This window comes from Bombina bombina, chromosome 6 (genome assembly GCF_027579735.1).
Source record: "Bombina bombina isolate aBomBom1 chromosome 6, aBomBom1.pri, whole genome shotgun sequence".
NCBI classification, from domain to species: domain Eukaryota; kingdom Metazoa; phylum Chordata; class Amphibia; order Anura; family Bombinatoridae; genus Bombina; species Bombina bombina.
Window position 1 is genome coordinate 429,614,539 of NC_069504.1, and position 9,869 is coordinate 429,624,407.

Below are 9,869 nucleotides of genomic sequence, written 5' to 3' on the forward strand. Positions count from 1 at the left end.
ACACCCTCTACCGACAAGACTCCAGCCGCAGAAAAAAGTCAGGAGTTAAGAGCTTTATGGGCTAATGCCGGTTTATAAAGCTCTTAACTACTGTGCTCTAAAGTACACTAACACCCATAATCTCCCTATGTACCCCTAAACCGAGGCCCCCCACATCGCCGCCACTCTAATACATTTTTTTAACCCCTAATCTGCCGACCGCACACAGCCGCCACCTACATTATCCCTATGTACCCCTAATCTGCTGCCCCTAACATCGCTGACACCTACATAATATTTATTAACCCCTAATCTGCCCCCCCCAACGTCGCCGCTACTTTACCTACACTTATTAACCCCTAATCTGCCGACCGGACCTCGCCACCACTATAATAAATGTATTAACCCCTAAACCGCCTCACTCCAGCCTCAAAAAACCTATAATAAATAGTATTAACCCCTAATCTGCCCTCCCTAACATCATCGACACCTAACTTCAAGTATTAACCCCTAATCTGTCAACCGGACCTCGCCGCTACTCTAATAAATGTATTAACCCCTAAAGCTAAGTCTAACCCTAACAACCCCCTAAGTTAAATATAATTTTTATCTAACAAAATAAATTATTTCTTATTAAAAAAATTAATCCTATTTAAAGCTAAATACTTACCTGTAAAATAAATCCTAATATAGCTACAATGTAAATAATAATTACATTGTAGCTATTTTAGGATTTATATTTATTTTACAGGCAACTTTGTATTTATTTTAACTAGGTACAATAGCTATTAAATTATTTAATAGCTACCTAGTTAAAATAATTACAAAATTACCTGTAAAATAAATCCTAACCTAAGTTACAATTAAACCTAACACTACACTATCAATAAATTAATTAACTAAACTACCTACAATTACCTACAATTAAATCAACTAAACTAAATTACAAAAACAAACAAACACTAAATTACAAAAAATAAAAGATTACAAGAATTTTAAACTAATTACACCTACTCTAAGCCCCCTAAAAAATAACAAAGCCCCCCAAAATAAAAAAAAGCCCTACCCTATTCTAAGATAAAAAGTTAACAGCTCTATTACCTTACCAGCCCTTAAAAGGGCTTTTTGCGGGGCATGCCCCAAAGAAATCAGCTCTTTTTCCTGTAAAAAAAACATACAATACCCCCCCAACATTACAACCCACCACCCACATACCCCTAATCTAACCCACCCAAACCCCCCTTAAAAAACCTAACACTAAGCCCCTGAAGATCTTCCTACCTTGTCTTCACCCAGCCGGGTACCATCCAATCCGTCCAGAAGAGGGTCCGAAGTCTTCATCCTATCCGGCCAGAAGAGGTCCTCCAGAGGGTCCGAAGTCTTCATCCAGGCAGCATTTTCTATCTTCTTCCATCCGGAGCGGGTCCATCTTGAAGCAGCCGTCGCGGATCCATCCTCTTCTTCCGACGTCCTAACACCGAATGAAGGTTCCTTTAAATGACTCCATCCAAGATGGCGTCCCTCGAATTCCTATTGGCTGATAGGATTCTATCAGCCAATCGGAATTAAGGTAGGAAAAATGTGATTGGCTGATTGAATCAGCCAATCAGATTCAAGTTCAATTGGATTGACTGATCCAATCAGCCAATCAGATTGAGCTCGCATTATATTGGCTGATCGGAACAGCCAATAGAATGCGAGCTCAATCTGATTGAATTGATTCAATCTATTGACTTGCATTTTTGCTGTGTTGTGCAGAACCCACGGGCGTGAGCATAATGTTATCTATATGGCCCACATTAACTAGCAGTCTCCTGTTGTGAAAAGCAAATAAAAAGCATGTGGGTAAGAGGCTGTCTATAGTGGCTTAGAAACGGGCAGGAATTTAGAGGTTTGAATGATATAAAGTATATTAATATAACAATGTTGGTTGTGCAAAGCTAGGGAATGGGTAGTAAAGGCGTTATCTAACTTTTCAAACTAACAATTTTAGTGTTGACTGTCCCTTTAAACAACATGGTAAAGTGTTTTTCATTTCAATGCATGTTCATAGTATGTTTCACTTTTGACCTTTACACTTAAATATGGAGAGCGAAATTAAAATTCTCCCCCCCTCCCTATCAGTGCTTCTGATTTAACAAAATAAACTTGAAAAATCAGAGACATTACTGATTTCAGCTTTGTATGACTTTTAAGTCTGAGTACTTCTCAACCTTGATAAAAACGTAAGCCTAGTCAGGTACAAAATAAATGTGCCATGTGTTATTGGTTGCAAAGTAGTATCCAGCACTGATATGAATTCACAAATGCAGTGCCCTGCTCCAAGGACTAAAACAAATCCAATATATCATGAATGCAGCTGCACTGTTTCTTTAAAAAAAAAGTGTTTATTTTATTATCAGAAGATAGACGAACAATTAAATATTAAAAGTTTTTGGTTTAAAATGCATTTTAACCAAAGCATTTTTAACACACCCAATTACCTATACTTTTAATGAGAAGCGGTGGTAGCTTTCTAATTGTACTTTCTTTCTAATGACACGATGAGTACATGGATCATCAAATTACTATTGGGATATTCACCTCCTGGCCAGCAGTAGGCGGCAAAGAGCACCACAGCAAATCTGTTAAATATCACCTCCCTTCTATCCAACCCGAGTCATTCTCTTTGCCAACATTGGTGTAAGGAAGTGGTAAAGTTAGGTGTCTGAAAAGATTCTTCAATCAAGAGTTTATTATTTTATTTGCACTACTAGTATGTGCTGTTTTTACTCCAGGGTGTAGCTGTAGTCCATTTCAGTCTCTTCAGTAGAGCATTGGTGGCTTTTAAGCAAAGGGAACTTGTGGGACATAATTATCACTGCGCCTCCCTCATATTTAAATACAATTTGCTGCCCTTATTATTTTCCACAGGTCAATGTGAGGGAAAGGACCTCTCCAAACCTAGTGAGCTGCCTTGCTGCCAGGCAGATTTTATTGAGGCAAGTGCTAATTTATTTTCTTAAGCTTTAAGGAAAAAACATGGCACTTTACTATTTCCCTAACAGGGATATTTAATACATTACTCATAGTGTTGTAAGAAGATTATGTATGTCAGTATTGCAGGCACTCAGGGCCGGTGGTAGGATTTTTGGCCACACAGGCGAGGATACATTTTGCCGCCCCCCCCATTACATACCATTTTTTAGAGCATGACATTTTAAGCAACTTTCTAATTTTCAAACAGTTGTTGTGCTGTATAACAAATCAGACAATGCTAGTGCTGCATAGCAAATCAGACAGTGGTTGTGCTGCCAATTATATATATATATATATATATATATATATATATATATATATATACACACACACACATATATTGGATTTATAGCACTGGGGAAATAGATACATTTTACATTGAGAAAGTTAATGTCCCAACAAAAAAAGGAAAGTTATGGATTACTGTTGTGGGTTAAAATTCACACACACATACACACACTTACACACATACACATGCACACACACATACACACACACATTTACACACACACTTAAACACACATATACACACACTTACACACATACACATTTACACACACTTACACACATCATTTACTTATTTGTAAAATTAAACAAATTGATAACATGTTATTAAATTAGATCATCCTTTTCCTAGTTTCTAGTGCCCTGACTGATAGCAGAGGGAATGTCACACTAGTCATTTGCAAGGTCCTGAAAAGGTATCATTGTCCAGTTCAGGCTGTGTCAGTACTTCTTGGCCTGAATGGAATGCACTATTTCAAGTGTGCAACATTATGCTGCACTTGGGAAAGATGAAAGATAAGGCTGACTGTCTCCTCCAAGAACTCTATCATTTTAGATAATATCCTATTTCAAAGTAATTAGCTCAATGGGGCGTAACAAGGCACTTTGCTGCCAGCCAGTAACAATGCCTTACGGTTGGTTATTTAAGCTTTAAGAATTTAAGCAGACTGGTTCCCCATATTTCTGAAAAACAATAAGAGGTCCATAATACAATACAAAGAGCTGGCTTCTCCAACTGTTTTCTATTAATTGCAAAATACTGTAAAGCACATAGCAAGGTGCTCAGAAACTTGAGGTTAGAGAAACCAGACACCTTCCTATAGCAACAGTGTGGGAGAGGTCACAGGACTTTCGTTTTCTACAGAAGTTTTTTTTTAACCCTTAATGCAATGATCTACAAAAATGTGAGTTAAAATTACTTTACAGCATAATATAATCAAGATAAAAATGAAACACAGACTCTCAGAATTTTAGCAGTGAGCTGCCCAACAAAAATCTTGGCTGAGTCAGCCAGTGACCTTAGCAGAGGAGCCTGTGCAAAACAACACTGTCTCTATGACATTTAGGAAAGTCAATAAATCATTATAGACTAGTATGCCCCTCAGAGACCCCCACGCCATTCCTATCCTACCTCACTCCATCGGTCGGTCTCTCTATCTTGTCTGGGGGCTGGACGGCAGCATTAGTCACACACTCGTCTCACACATGGCTCAGATCTAGATGCTGCTGTGTGTGTGAGTGAGCCAGGTGTCACGTGGAGTCAGGCGATCCCACTCCCGCACAATTTTCTCCCTCGCTCTCAGAGTGAGACATTCTTCCTAGATAGTATACAGCACAGCTGCTGTGCAATTGAGCTCCGCCTCCTCCATGCTCTGGCTGACATCACACCACACGCACGCCGCGCATGGCATGCCCACATCCACATTCCCATCGGCAGCCTGTATAATAATAACTATGAGCAATAGCCACTGCCAGGCCAGCCCAGCGGGACAGGAAGAGTATACTGTATACTAGACTAAGTATTGCATTGCAGGCGCAGGGAGAGTCAGCGGGTGCCGCGATTGTCAAAAACAACAAAAAAAATGAATAAATAATAAATTTAAATCCTTACAGTCGGCACCGCTCTTAGCGCCCTCCAGTTAGTGCGCCCTAAGGCAGATGCCTATGTTGCCTTATAGCAAACGCCGGCCCTGCAGGCACTGGGGACTTGAGGAGAACTTGGCTCTTTTTGGTGGTTTTATTAATGTTTTTGCATTAAGATGTCTGCTGAGACGTTATTTTTGACACGCCCACGATGGGCGCGGCTTGTGTGAGGTAAAAATGTATCTATTGCAGATTTGTTATTTTCTCACTTCCTGTGTATGGAGGAGAGATATCTACATCTTATCATTTTTCAAGTTTAACTGTCATTTGTTAGCCTGTCATTACTGAAACAGCTCCAGTTTGGATTCAGGTTATATATTTTTTGTATATATTTTTTTTATACATTTTGTGCATATTTGTTTTGTAAATGTTTCCATGTAGACCATGACATTTTTTTTGAATATGGTAGGAAATATTGTGTGTACCCACAGCGGATTTAAACATTTGGATTATTTCCTGGAGGCTCTCTGATATTTTGTTTTTAATATACATGCCATTTCACACCTGGTCAGCAGGGGTCAGTGTTAGTACATTGCTGTGTTAGACTGGTTATGCAAAATGCATTAAGGGTTAATTGGTTAGCCTATTTAAACAGGTGTGTCCTAGGTATGTTTCATCACATGACTAAGGGGTATTGACCCCGAAACGTTGTGGTTACTTTGTTATCTGATCCTGTGTCAATAAAACTCTGGATTATATGAGAAGTTTTCCTTCCTTTCTATTACCTCGCACTATTATGTTTGAGTGTGGCAGTCACTCTGAAGGATTACTCTCACCTATTTGAGGACTTGTGCCCTGTGCTGGATTCTACCTTGATCACTATGTTGTTGTGAGAGAGCAACAGGTATGCATGTTCAGTAGGTAACTAGGTATCCTACAGTGTGCACATGTCAGGATCTTTAAATTTAACCCTCTCCTCTCCCTCACAGTCTAAACATATAATGCAGGGGAAATCGGGTCAACAAACGTGACTACGTGTCAAATGTGGCTATCATATTTGAAAGCAATTATAGCCTGATTGTAATGAGTGGTGGTTGGGAATGGAGGCATGGTAGCTAATACTAATATAGAGTATATTCTAACTGGGAGAGAGTATAGAGGATAGAAATAAGGGGGAGGAAAATGGACTGTAATTGTGGGAGGCGGAAGCCGCAGGTGTATATGGTTCTATGTGTAGAGACAAGGATGTAAGTGGGGTCATGAGAGTGTAATGTTTAGGATTAAGTCCACTAGGTAGAGAAGATGAGATGAGATTCTGTTGGGATGGACTGTATAGGACAGGATGGGGAGGGATTATGATAACTTGATACTGAGACTACTAAGATGGGTCCAGAGTGGGTATAGGATACTGAAAAGTAGGATCAGGATGATTAAACATGTAGCCTAAACCCCCCAGGAGTAACACAATATGAGTGTAGCACATGCTAGTATGGGTGAATAGGGGTAAGGAGCAGGTAAATGTTTTGTTTTATGTACATGGTAGATATGAAAAAACACAAATATTAGTGTGCAAACCAATGCTCAACCTGGGGGTAATTCTGTACATGGGGGTATCTGATATAAAAGTAAATGGACTACGTATCCACATATTCTAAAGTAAATTAGTAGACTTATCTAGGAGTGAAATGACCTATAATAAAGACCTTGGTAAAGCAGTATAATAAACATGTGCTAGGGGCTGTTTATAACTATCAATATGAACCACAAATCTATAAGCCAGTAGTCTGACAGTAACATGAACATCTAGATATGCTTCTAAGCCAAACAGTAAAAAAAAATGGAAATATTTAAAACAGATATAAATATATACTTAAGTCCATTGGGGCCAAAGGAAAAGACTTAGAGATTGAGGGGAAATCTTTCCTAACCCACTCCTATTCTAGTGTCTGTCAGCAGGCTATGGTAGAACTCTGGAAGGATCCTTATGGTGAGGTGGGACCCTTGCGGGAGGGGGCCTTGGAGGACACTCCATTCGCGGATAAGAAACAGGCCTGATATCCAATCTCTCCTCTCCCATGCGGCATGCTCTATAAGGTGAACATCGGGATTTTCAAACACTTGCTTGCGGGAGTTGGCCGTACCTCCCGTAGCTTTGAATTGGCAGTGTAGGCTGGTTGGAAGAGAGAGCTGGAGATACTGCTGAATAGTGGACGGGAGGGATCCATTTAACCCCGAGGAAGCGGCAGTGGGGCACAATGAACCACTTGCACGAGGCTGTGTCGAGCAGTTATTTGTCAAGTTGTTTATTGGAGCTCCTCCAGGCTGCTCTTCTGGTATCAGCTCATGAGAGTGTTGGACAGGTAGTAAGTCTTCTGCTGGGTCCCCGATGTGAGTATCGTAGCTGGTTAAGTGAGTGGCGCCATCTTGGATACACGGGCTCGTGATAACAGACCGTAGGTCGAGGAACTGTCTGTCTGCTTTACGGCTCAGCTCCTCCAATAAAGCGGTTAGGTGTGTATAGAGCTCCTCCATCCCAAGAGTAATGCAGAGGCACTGTTACCCGGCTAGATGGTAAACCGGGGAGAGGTGTTGCGATCGATAGTTAGGCCACTGAATGGATGCCTGTTCGGAATATATCATCTAGTATTATACAGAAGGCAATGTTGTAGATAACTTTGTACCCTTAATCTTCCTCCAAGTTATCATTAGAAGTATGTGGCTGGATGCCTTATTTCCCCTGTCTCTTTTTGCTCTCCCTCTCCCCGTCTCTTTTGCTCTCCCTCTCTCTTGCTCCCCTCTTTTACTCTCTCTCTCTTCCCTCTCTTTTGCTCTCTGTCTTCCCTCTCTTTGCTCTCTCTCTTCCCTCTATTTTGCTCTCTCTCTCCCTTCTTTTGCTCTCTCTCCCACTCTATTCTGCTCTCTCTCCCCTCTCTTTTGCTCTCTCTCCCCTCTCTTTTGCTCTCTCTCCCCCTCTCTTTTGCTTTCCCTCTCCCCCTCTCTTTTGCTCTCTCTCCCACCTCTTGTTTGCTCTCTCTCCCCTCTCTTTTGCTCTCCCTCTCTCTTTTTCTCTCTCTCCCTCTCTCTTTTGCTCTCTCTCCCCCTCTCTGTTGCTCTCTTTCCCCCCCTCTTTTGCTCTCTCTCCCCTCTTTTGCTCTCTCTCCCACCTTGTTTGCTTTCTCTTACCCCCTCTCTCTTGCTCTCTCCCCCCTCTTTTGCTCTCTTTCTCTCTCCCCTCTCTTTTGCTCTCTCTCTCCTCCCTCTCTTTTGCTCTCTTTCCCCCCCTCTCTTTTGCTCTCTCCCCCTCTTTTGCTCTCTCTCCCACCTCTTGTTTGCTCTCTCTCTCCCCCTCTCTTTTGCTCTCTCCCCCTCTCTTTTGCTCTCCCTCTCCCCCTCTCTTTTGCTCTCCCTCTTCCCCTCTCTTTTGCTCTCTCTCCCCTCTCTTCCCTCTCTTTTGCTCTCTCTCCCACCTCTTGTTTGCTCTCTCTCTCCCCCTCTCTTTTGCTTTCTCCCCCTCTCTTTTGCTCTCCCTCTCCCCCTCTCTTTTGCTCTCCCTCTTCCCCTCTCTTTTGCTCTCCCTCTTCCCCTCTCTTTTGCTCTCTCTTCCCTCTCTTTTGCTCTTTCTCTCCCCTCTCTATTGCTCTCTCTCCCACCTCTTCTTTGCTCTCTCCTCCTCCTTTTTGCTCTCTCTCCCACCTCTTGTTTGCTCTCTCTCTCCCCTGTCTCTTTGCTCTCCCTCTCCCCCTCTCTTTTGCTCTCCCTCTCCCCCTCTCTTTTGCTCTCCCTCTCTTTTGCTCTCTACCCTCTCTCTTGCTCTCTCGCTCATCTCTTTTACTCTCTCTCTCCCCACTTTTGCTCTCTCTCTTCCCTCTCTTTTGCTCTCTCTCTCCCACTCTATTTTGCTCTCTCTCTCTCCTCTCTTTTGCTCTCTCTTCCCTCTTTTGCTCTCTCTCCTCTCTTTTGCTCTCTCTCCCCTCTCTTTTGCTCTCTCTCTCCCCTCTCTTTTGCTCTCACTCTCCCCCTCTATTTTGCTCTCCCTCTCCCCCTCTATTTTGCTCTCCCTCTCCCCCTCTCTTTTGCTCTCTCTCCCCCCTCTCTTTTGCTCTCTCTCCCCCTCTCTTTTGTACTAAAAACAATGTTACAAGATTCCAAAGGTGTGATTCATTCAATTGTGCTCAGCGGCACTTATTAAATATTGAAAAAGTTATTGGCATCAGGTGTGGCCTCTGTCGAGTTGCCTCTTAGCCTTTGGCTGACCTTTGGTGTTCAACTGAGAAAACTGCTACTCTGTTTACGAGGTAGCTTCTGTGTATGCGATCTTTATGGGCGTGGTTACCTCGTCATGTGACCTGTCGATTCGGCTGTATTTTTCGTAGGTACTATTCAGCCTCTTTAGGTCTTTGGTTTATTCTTGGGGTTTATTTCTTGCCATTTTTTGCGATGTTGAAACCGCTTGTGGTGGCAGTATTAATCCACGCTTCTTGGCTGTATTATAGTGACAGTTTTTTAAATTTTCTTGTAATGACCGCTCTATGTCTGATGTTGGTGGAGGGCTGTGTGAGGAACTTCACGCTATTCTTTCAGCGCAGATATGCTTCCACAATTTTGTAGAATAGACTCTGCCTTTATTTCGTGCAGATATTGAGCAGGATCCTCTGTTTTTCAGCAGTCCTCTGATTCCTAGCAGTCTTTTACCAGTTATGCTTGTGCTCGGCCGTCTGTTTTCTTCAGGAAACCTTCTTCTTTGCACAGTTGCACAATGTGTAGTTGTATTGCACTGTGTTGATGAGTCTTTTATACTGTTAGTCCAAGTGGGTATAATGTAAATGTTGATGGTTATCCTTTGTGTTTAGCAACAGTTCAGTATCACATCGACCGGTTTCGCCCTATGCAAGGGCTTTTTCAAGATGTGTTTGGTGTGGCTCTGATCCTTCCTTTATAGGCCTTCCTCTCCTTCTATTGGTGAATTATTCCAAAATGGGAGGAGCTATATTTTGTCATTAATA